Raw genomic sequence first — 11,141 nt, 5'->3', positions numbered from 1 at the left:
TGTGAAATCTTTGAACCAAGGGAAACATGAGCGCACAAGCGACCTTCTCTCTCAGTCTGCACCAAATAAAGAGGGCAGGCATTTGGGAGACTTGAGTTGTGCCTTTCATTAGGATGCTGCCTGCCAGCATTCTCCCTAAAAATAGTCGTCAGGCCAGTAGAGACCATGCTCTGGAAGACTGTTCTGTACGAGATCCTTTTTAGCTGCTTAAGTCACAGGAATTTTAACTAAATTAGAATGTTCACCACTTTGCTCCTTGTGAACATGGTACTTTTAAAGCCAGAGCTCCTGAAACAGGGCTTGGAAAAGAAATGGGAAAATGTCACCTTCGAGTCTGGGAATAAAGATGTTGGCACTTGGGGAGGTGGAGAACGGATGGAAGCTGTTGCTTACGGGTGCCTGCGTAGTCCATTTTTTCACAGAGCTGTCTCCTTCAGGCACACTTTTTGCTTCACCTTATCAGCTCTGGGCGTGGAATAGTCAAGAGGCATCCAATGGGTCAGATCCAGGTTCTGAAGTGTTTCCATTTCACCACATATAAGACACTAATGATTCTGGAACACACAGTAAGGATGCCAAGTAAATAAACAATTCAGATCTACTCAGTAAGATCCAAAAAAGAGTTCCCCAGCATTCATTCCAAATTCCTCTTATTCTTTGGGCTTCTTCTCCGAGCCTTCCATGGAGTTCTTAATTTCCATGCATTTCGCATCAGCTGTTGAGATGCTTTAAATATCAATTCTGTTTGCATATTTTAGTATGCTTTCTTATTTATGTTATATGTTTAGGGTACTTTCAGTCATATTATCTCACCATGGCTTCCCATACAAAACAGAATGGCTGGTGTGTGCAGGAGCCCTCATGGGCAGACTGTGGGAGGGTCTCTAGTGATAGTATTCACAGTTTCACACTGCTTTTATCGTCGTGACCATGTCTTCCTCAAAGGACATCATCGTAGGGGTGGTGTGATTACTGAGCAGTCAAAGTAATTGCTTTGCAAATACAAGGACCTGAGTTCAATCCCCAGAACCTACATAAAATTACCACATGTGGCAATATGTGTGTTTGTAATCCCAGCATCAGAGAGGTGGAGGCAGGAGGATACCTGGGACTTACTGACCAGCCAGTCTAGCCAAATTGGTGGGATCCAGGTTTAGAACCTATCTCAAAGGAGGTAGACTGGATTCCTAAAGACGATACCTGAGGCTGTCCTCAGGCCTACAGAGGTAGATACAATACATGTGTGTGCATACAAACAACATACATGCACACATATACACAAAACTGCATTTTTACCAATAAAAACAATTTTGAGACCCAGGAATGGTAGCACTTGGCTATAACTCTAGAGCTAAGGCAGGAGGATGACCAGTTTGAGGCCATCCGGGGCTGAGTTCAATTCCTGCCTAAGCTACAAAGTGGAACGCTGTCTCTACTATTGCTACTAATTATGACAATAACTATGGCTGTGGCACATGCCTATTTTCCCAGAACCCAAGAGGTGGATCCTGTTGGAGCAGATATTCAAAGTTATTCTTGGTGTTACAGTGAGTTCAAGGCCACCCTAGGCTACCTGAGACCCTGTCTAAAAAGAAAAAGAAAATCTTTTACAAATTCTTACTTGTACAAGGTTTATTTATTATTATTATTATTATTATTATTATTATTATTATTATTAAAGACTCTCCTATCATCCTTTGCATGTGAGAATGTAAGATGGCTGTCAACTCCAAGTGGAGACATCTTTAACAGTAGGCCATCTCTTGTCTGAGGCAAACATATGAATGGGGGAGGATTTGGGGAGATTGCCACTCTCCTTGAAACATTCTGAGGGCAACCAAGGACAGGAGGGTATGACCAATCAAACATTCCCAAGTCTGGAATTACTCATAGACTTCTCCAGGCCATACTCAGTTTCCAAATACCAGTTGCTCTGAGAGTTAGCCCAGGCCAGTCCATTAATGGTAGCCTGAGATGAATGGGGACTTGGGCTTCTGTTGTTTGTGGATTACTTGTGTGGGGGTTAGAAAACACCGGATTCTAACAGAGTGTAAAATAAACATCTCCCCAGAACCTGAAAAGGATCCAAGAGCATTTTCAAAGTCTCAGAATTAAAATACACCAAACTTGACATTGATTCAATAGAGAATAAGGAGAAAAAAAGTCTTCATTGCACTCTTAAAGCAAATACTGTTTTGTTATTTCCAAGGAGTGTGGATATAAAACGGAAAATCTAAATGAGTGTAGCCACAGCAACAATTTTAGGAAACATCCTAGAAGCCTATTATGATGTAGCCAAGAATATTAAAGAGTAATTTCATTTCCAAACACTAAATACACACACACACACACACACACACACACACACACACACACACACACACTTCTCTGAGGTCTTTTGAGTAGAGAAAGCAGTAAGATAATGAGACATGGTCCATCTGATCTCAAAGACACATCATGGCTGAAGGAATGGTAAGACAGTGAGGACAGGACAGTGAGCCCTGAACAGCGGAGATCTTTAGATGAGACCAAGTAAAACTACAAAGTATAAGAGGGGATGTCTGTTTCTACTTCAATAACACTTTCAAGGGTTGTTCTTGACCCAGGGCCGTACTACGTATCTCAGACTAATCTCAAACTCATGAACATCGTCCTCAGCCATAAGAGCTGAAATCACCTACAACCCCACCACTCTGTCTGCCCCTGTCTCTCTCATCATTGTGCTCAGACTGCCTTAATCCCAGCATCTTCCTACTCAGTCACTAGGGAGCCCAACAGTTTGGTTAAGTCTGCACAGCCATGTTCTGTGGCAGATGGACTCTCAGTCCCTTTCCATAACCCATGACTTTAGAAAGGCTAATTTTCAGGAGCCTTTTACTTCCTTAAAATCCTTTGCTGTTGTTAAGAGAAAGATCTCCAGGATGAGGACATTGCACCATTGTGTAGGGTGCTTATCCTGCATACACAAGGTCCTGGGTTCAATTTCCAGCACTTCATAAACATGGCACAGTGTTATAAGTCTGCATGGCTAGCCCTGGGAAGTGGAGGTACGAAATCAGAAGTTTAAGGTCACCCTTAGCTACATGATGAATTTAAGGTCAGCCTCAGATACATGAGTCCTACATACTGGGGACAAGGAGAGTCTGTTAGCAATTGCATAGATGATGACAAATTATAGGAATCCGAATAGTCACAAAATTAACCATTTGATGTAGAAACTATAAAATGATAGACTCCTTATGGAAGCTTTACCCACAGAAGTGAAATCTTAAAACAAAGCATCCCATCACTATTTCTAAGACAACACATCATCAATCAATGGCCCTGAGACGTGAATCAAGATGTTTAGTGATGATAAAAAAAGTAAAATACAACAGACTGGCCATTCCTAGGCTGACATGTCAATCAACACACCTCATAAAGAAACACAGGCAAGGAAGAAATCAATATTTCCAAATAGAAAGAAAACAAACTTCCAATACTAAATCTGCAGAGAGAATTCCACTTGCCTTTTCTAAATTCTTCCTCAAAGGAGTTTTTCAAATTATCATGCTAAATTCAGAATTCAAGTTTAAATGCCAGCTTATGCTTTCTTAGGAAAATTTCTTTCCATAGTAGTATTAGTTATATGCATATATATTTCACAATCCCAGCCCTTGCTATTTCAGTTGCTCACATATGATTTTGGCTTTTTTAAGGAGTGCAAGGAGGAATAGCAGTTGTATTTAGCTAACCCAACATTCAATAATAAATCAATGCCAATCAAATATGCATACGTGAAACTCTTGCTTATAACTACAGGGCTGCACATGAGGCCAGACTAGCCTTACGTTGTACATGAGAGGAAAGTGGCGTCTACCATCAGCTTGATCCAGCGAGTGAGTGTCATCCCTGCTGGGGACTCAGCACAACATTGCCCTCCTTAGAGAAGGAAGTGTAGACTGAGAGCACCAGCACCCAGCTTTCTCTTCAAGCTGGGGGTTCAGGATCACAAGGGGAGGAAGAGATGACCAAGAAGTATGAAGTCCTGAGCTGAAGGTGTCAGCTGTGATCCGGGACCAATGATTCGTGTTGATTTTCGAGACAGGATTTTGAAGTGTGCTGATCTAAGAGACAGTTGATTTTTGAGATCACAGAGGAGGGAGGTGAGCTAGAGAGGAAAGAAGCCCCAGAAATCCATGTAGCAATTCCTTTAATTCCTACACAGAACACTAATGTATATATCCCAGGCTGTTCATGCAGCCGAGCCTGTCCTGGAAATATAATCTAAATGAAGATTATAAGAATCAGCCAGTGGAAAGGGGGGAATATAAGCAGTTTGGAGACCCTGCAGAATACTCCCGGTCATTTGACTAGAATTCTAGACCAGAGCAACTAATGTTTCTCTAACCAACATTTACTAATAAGGATCACAAGTATTAACCAGAGATGCACTGCTGAGTGTCTCTAGAGAGAGACGGTGAACTCCAATCACTCAATGTCCCTTACACGATCTAAATGATTCGCCTCACAAAGAGTTGAGAAGAGACCACTGATACCAGAGGGAGAAAAAAATATCAGATCCAAAGAGGCCAGAGAAGTTAGAATTAGCAGACAACATTAAAAAACAGCTACTGTGGTAAGACGCTCTTCAGAAGGTAGACACAATGAATATGCATAAGAGGACCTTAATAAGCGAGTGAAAGGTGGGTTTTTTCTTTCAATCCTAGTCATGATAGAACTGAAAGTTCTAGTAACTGAAAGGACAGATTTCACCAAGTAAATTACAAATGTACTAGGAAGTGGCCTTGGAGCCAAAGTAACAGGAAAGAGCATGTCTGAGACAGAGAGAGAGAGAATGACCCAGGCTCCAGTGACATGGAGGAAACACCAAGCTACCCTTCCTGCGGCCGGGACCTGAAAGCAGAGGACAAAGGAGGAAAGGAGGAAAACGTTTGAAGGAGTAACTTTTGCCGCCATACCTTTCCTCAGCTAAATAACTTGTCATTGGTTGAGGTTGTAAATCAATGTAGGAGGAGTCCATGAAACTCCAGGAGCCACGGGAACCACATACGTGTACGTCACAGCCAATTGGTCAAAAATAAAGATAAAGCGACCATTGCAAACCAGAGGAAAGCACACATGACCAGGGAGGAGCAGGAGAAATGGCTGGCAACTTCCCACCACAGAAGACAACAGAATGCTGCCTTTAAAACACCGAAACCACCTTTCAACAGAGGGTTAAACTGACACACAAGGCCATGCGTCCAGAGAGTGCCACTCCCTATGGACTTATGCATTCAAAAGGTCCTAATACATCAATTAGCAATTGAGTCTCATGGAGGCAACCCTTTCAAAGAGCTTCCCTCTTCCCAGGTGAGTCAAGTTAACAATTAACACTAACTATGACACATACAGATGCATTGGCATAGACAGATACCACACATATGTGGGGAAAAAAGACAAAAGCATTGCCTCAAGTAAGACCTGATCTAAGGTAGGCTTACGGACAACAAAGCTCACAAACAGGGAGCAAAGATCAAAGGAGACATCTTGTGATGATAAACCTGTCAATTTGGGGGTAAGACCTAACTGTCCCAATTATGCATAGATCCAACAGAACTTCAAGATTTGTGAGGCATGAGCTGAGGAGATAGATGACACCAAAGTCCCAGGGACGGAACCAGCAGAACAAATAGACAAAAGCCAGTCACAGCAGAGTCTGCGAAGGCCACGTAAGTTAATCTAATTGATATTTCCAGAAGGTTGTTCCCACTCAAGAGCAGAGTGGACTTTCCTCAGGGATTGGTCGACACAATGTTTACTGAACCAACCTGACCAAGCTAGGAAACAGAGCTCTGAGAATATTGGAATCCGAGGACAGCCACCAGCCACCACAGGCCCACATAAAAGAGAAAAAGAAGACGGATGAAAAAGCCCAAAATATTTGGACTTCAAGCACTATTAGAAGCCAAGGAGGCGATCTTCAGGAAAGTGAGGAAACACTCAGAACCGAACGGTAAGAAAGTTGCATCAGGTGAAAACGTGTGGGATCCAGGGGAGCTGGCGCAGGGGACAGAGTTTATAGCTTTAACTGCTTCTGTCTGCAGAGGGAGACACCATAAAAGCAATGATCTGGATTTCCTCCCTAAGAAGCTGAAATAAGAAACTTGGATACAATGTAAGTAAAATGTCGAATAGAGAGAACTTAATTCCGTAGAAAGGAAATTAGGAAAGATGAAACAAATGTAAGCAAATAGTTCTCTGATTTAATGCCACAACCTCTCTGGCTACATTTATCAAAACTAAAAGAAGAGCAGGAGTTGATGGTATGGGTCTGTGTTCTAGCTACTCAGGGACCTGAGGCTGAATCACAAGTTCAAGGTCAGCCTGAACAATTCTCTTGGTTTGTTTCTATTGTGGTAAAAAGACCATGAGCAAAAGCAAGTTGGAGAGGAAAGGGTTTATTTCAGCTTATAGAGGTAATCCATTATGAAGAGAGGTCAGGACAGCAACTCAAGGCAGGAACTAATACAGACGTCATGGAGGAACAGCACTAAGTGGATTGTTCCCCATGGCTTCCTCAGCCTGATATCTTATAGCAGCCAGGACCACCTGCCCATGGATAGCACCAACCACAGTGAGCTAGGCCTTCCTACGTCCATCCTTAATTAAGACAATACCCCAAACACTTGCTGACAAGCCAATTTTTTGTGAGCATTTTCTCAATTAAGATTTCCTCTTCCCAGAAATGTCTAGGTTTGTATCGGGTTGACAAAAACCAATGAGCACGGATATAGCTAGGGGTACAGGTAAGTGGTGAAGCACTTGTCTAGCATGCACAAGTACCTAGGTTCAATACCCAGCACTGCAAAAAGTAAAAACTATAGATAAATAAATCATAAAGTATATATATATATATATGCGTTAGCATATCTATAATATAAGGGCATCACTAGAGGTAACATCATAAAATATTGCAAGGATATATTACAAAAAACTATACCAACAAAAAGTAACAAGTGGCTGGGGTGTGTGTGGAAGGCTCCCAGGGACTGTCGTGGTGTCAGACGCACAGAGTAGAGGTCTGTGTCCAAGGCTCAGTGTTCTCTGAGACCAGGAGCTACAAAGGCTTTGTCCAAGGATCCTAAACTACTTTGCAGTCTACATACTTTGACACCAGTTCCCAGCCCACCTGTGATTATGGATATGAAACTTGGAACTCTGGGACAAATAGAGGCTACAAGAACTATGGCTTGGATAACATCAAGATGGCCAGGATAACATCACCAACTATGGGTACGGTATGGCCACTTCACACTCTTGGGAAATGGCTGGCTCTGACACAAATGCAAACCCTAAGTGCCTCAGGTAGTGCCAGCACCGATTTGGTTTTATCCAGATTTAACCAGCATGTAGATATGATAACACACTTGGAGACAGACATGATACAAGGAGGTGTGTACAGCTCAGAAGGTGGAGAAAGATACGACTCCTGTGAGGCCTGTGCCTCAAGGACCATCCTGAACAAATGAGACCTCTACCGGTCGAGCTATGACTATGGCAAACTTGACCCTGAGATGGAAATGCCTATTAGGGTCAATATGATGCCTACCATGACCAGCTTCGAAGGCACAGAAGAGATACATTTGGTCCAAGGGCTCAGGGCTGGGCCTGGGATGGCCAGAGTGGATAGTCAATGGCCTCAGGCTATAGGCACATGTGGGAAGACCCCATGGGAGCCTGGGGCCAGTGCATGTCTGGCGCCTCCTGGCTGCCCTCCCTCTTTTCCCAGAACATCGTAGAGTATGGCATGCGTGGTAGGGGTGCCTTTTCTGGTGGCTCCCGATTTGGCTTCAGATTTGGCAATGGCATGAAGCAGATGAGGCAGACATGGAAGACCTGGACCACAGCCGACTTCCGGACCACAAAGAGGAAGAAAAGTAGGGTGACAGTCCTGATGAGTCAGACAGCAAAGCCACAAGAACAAAGTGCTCAGACAACCGTGATTCCGACAATGACGAAGGACCTGAGGGGAAAGCTGCAGAGGTACGGAAAGCGCTGAGGCTATGGGGAAAGGCTCCAGAGCAGGAGAGGATGAGGAGGGAAAAGAGGATGGGAGAGAAGAAGGCAAAGAAGATTCAGAGAAAAGGGCCCTGACCGCCCAGGATGAGAGCAGCCAGGCCAAGCGCAAGTTGCACAAAAGCAAGAAGAGCCAAGACAAACAGAAAAAGTGGCAGCGAGACTGAAAGGTGGAAAGGATCCAGTTTGTGTGTTCTCCCTGCAAATATCGGACCTTCTATGAGGATGAGATGTGTAGCCACCTTGACGGCAAGTTCCACAAGGAACACCTCAGATACATAGGTACCAAGCTTTCCAAGCAGACCGCCGACTTCCTGCAGGAATATGTCACCAACAAGACCAAGAAGACAGAGGAGCTCCAAAAAACTGTAGAGGACCTTGATGGTCTGATCCAACAAAGCTACAGAGACCAACCTCTGACCCAAGAAATTGCTATGGAGCATTTTGTGAAGAAGGTGGAGGAGGCCTATTGTGCGGCCTGTGACCTTTTCATCCCCATGCAGTTTGGAATCATCCAAAAGCGTCTCAAGACTATGGACGACAACCAAAACCTCAGGGGCGAGAATCCTTTCCCTGACAACCCGGAAGAGGAAAAGAAACAAGATGAGGTGGAGGCTGGCACTCTGGGTAAACGGGCACCAAGGGAAGCAACAGGACTCACAGAGGCCATGCCTGCACAGTCCCCCGTTCTCCTGGAGCCCACCGCAGGGACTGTAACATCAACACCTCCGCCACCACCAGGGGACGAGGAGAGCCCAGTACCCTTGCTAGGCGTTGCAGTGCCAGATCCGCGGGATCCCAGGCCTCGACATGGAAGAGGATGAGGAGAGCGGAGGGGGTCCATAGCCCTTACCAGGCAGGGCTCAGGTAGCCGTGGCTGGAAGCCCAGAGTAATAAAGTGCTTTCCCAACTGAAGGGGGAAAAGGTTAGTTAAGATGCATAAATTTGTTGAAAGATGTCATTATCATAGCTGACACAAAAAGATGGAGACAAACTTGAACAGCCACCCCTAGCAGAAGAAATTAAATTAACAATCAGAACTGCTTAACAGGGGAGATTTTAGTGCCAGATGACTTTTCAGGTTAATTTTGTCAAAAATCAAAAGAATACCAATCATATGCAAATTGTTTCCACAAATAGAGTTCTCACAATTTTCAAATTATTCAATGAGTTTACAGAATCTGACTGTCCAAACATGAGTTTTATAGGAAAATCAAATCCAAGCATATCTTGTAAAGAAAATTAAATCTTTACAAAAAAATTGTTTTGAAGTATTCAAATTTAGAGGCTGGAGATTTGGATCAGAGGTTAAGATTTCTGCTCTTGCAAAGGACAGGAGTTTGATTCCCAATGGTCAGCCATATCATGTAGCTCACTGTTGCCAGCAGATCCAGCGCCCTCTTCTGTCCTCCCAGAGCAGTGCACTTATATAATGCACATAGACACAGACAGAGACACAGACACACAGACACACACACACACACACACACACACACACACAACAATGATGACGACGACGATGACGACGATGAAAATCTTTGAAAAGGGAATCAAAGCCAGAATTATTGAGAAGATTAATATTTCATGACAACGAGGGTTGATTTATATAAGGAATACAAGGGGAGTTTGGCAGATGAAAAGAAAAGCACAATAAACAGATCTCATCGTTTGTGGTTATTCTCAGCAATTCTGTGTTATACAACCCAGGATTTCATAGATTTCCCTGCAAAGACATCCTTTTCTTAGATTTGCTCCTAAGTATCTCACTGTGTCTGCTGCTGCTGCTGCAAATGATACTAGTTTTAAATGTTTTCATTTTCCATTGGGGACTACTATTTAAAAACACAGGGCCACATATATTGACCTGATAACTGCCAATCCCCCACAATTCATGTATTGGGTCTGATATTCGACTTTGGGTTCATAAGGCCTTCTGTGAAGATAACCATCTACTGGTAGAAAGGATTCCATGACTTCCTTTCCAGTTTTATACCTTTTACTTTTTCTTTATCTTTTGTCCTAGAAATAAGCAATGGTGTTCGGCTGGAAGAGCCCAAACTTACTGTTACAGAAGAGGCTGGAATGTAATTCGCCAGTTTCTGGCAAACAAAATGATGCAGGGAAATGTTGAAATGTGTTTCGTGTGGTTCACCGTCTTTAACAGCAATGTGGCTGTTTTTCAAAGAAGGCAAAGTTTTTCCCTGACCTTAATCAGTGACTTGGGTTTATGTTTGCAATTATTTCTGGTCCACAGATATGTATTTCAAAAATTTTTAAAACATTATTTTACAGATTCTGAACTCTCTCTCTCTCTCTCTCTTTCTCTCTCTCTGTCTTTCATACCAGACAGTTCTTTTCATACCAGTTTCTGCTGGGCTCTCCTCGGTGTCTCTGGCTCCTTCTCCTGCCTTGTCCATTCTGCTACTGAGCCCACCTCAGGAATTTCCCCAACATTTTACACATTGTACTTTCATGTTCAATCTTTCTTTCCTTTTTCCTTTTTCCATCTTTCATTTCTTTGTTGGCTTCAGTGGCCTGCCTAACTCTCTAACTGTTCCAGCATCTGTCATTTCTGCCTGTCAATTATCCTTTTCCTCAGATGCTAGACCTCTCCCAAGTCTCTTCACGCGAGTACATTTAGACTGTATCTTGCCTTGGTCTCTTGGAGTCCTACAAAGGAAGATGACACTTGCCTGCTTGCTTCAGTTACCCAGCAGCCAGACTAGGCTCTGGCTTTGCAAGTTCAGATCTATTTTCTGTCATTATAAGCTGTGTTCAGACTTCAGTGTTGACTCTGTTTGGTTCCTTGCTTCCGCATGCCAGAATTCTCAGGCTAGGACCCCAGCCATCATCTACCCTGCAGCTAAGGTTTCAAAGCAATCCCAGACCATGGAGAGACCCTGTCTCAAAAACTCCAGTGTACCCTTCTGACTTTGAGAGTGTATTGAGTTCCAACTAAGTGACCCACAGGGAAAGAATCAGAGGATCTCCCTGCCTGCAGTTGGAAGGACCTGGGAGTCTCCTTCTAGAACCTCATTTCCAGCTCACATAGATTCTAAACATCGTTGTGATGGTTAGGA

The 11,141-nt window shown here is 43.5% G+C and overlaps 1 pseudogene; it reads left to right on the top strand.

Moving 5' to 3' along the window:
- Window positions 1-264: 264 nt before the first annotated feature.
- Window positions 265-8,907, top strand: Akap8-ps1 (A-kinase anchoring protein 8, pseuhogene 1; annotated as a pseudogene).
- The last annotated feature ends 2,234 nt before the right edge of the window (window positions 8,908-11,141 follow it).

Source organism: Rattus norvegicus, chromosome 8 (assembly GCF_036323735.1).
Source record: "Rattus norvegicus strain BN/NHsdMcwi chromosome 8, GRCr8, whole genome shotgun sequence".
Lineage (NCBI taxonomy): Eukaryota > Metazoa > Chordata > Mammalia > Rodentia > Muridae > Rattus > Rattus norvegicus.
Note: the sequence above shows the minus strand (reverse complement) of the source record. Positions and strands in the feature narration are given on the sequence as shown.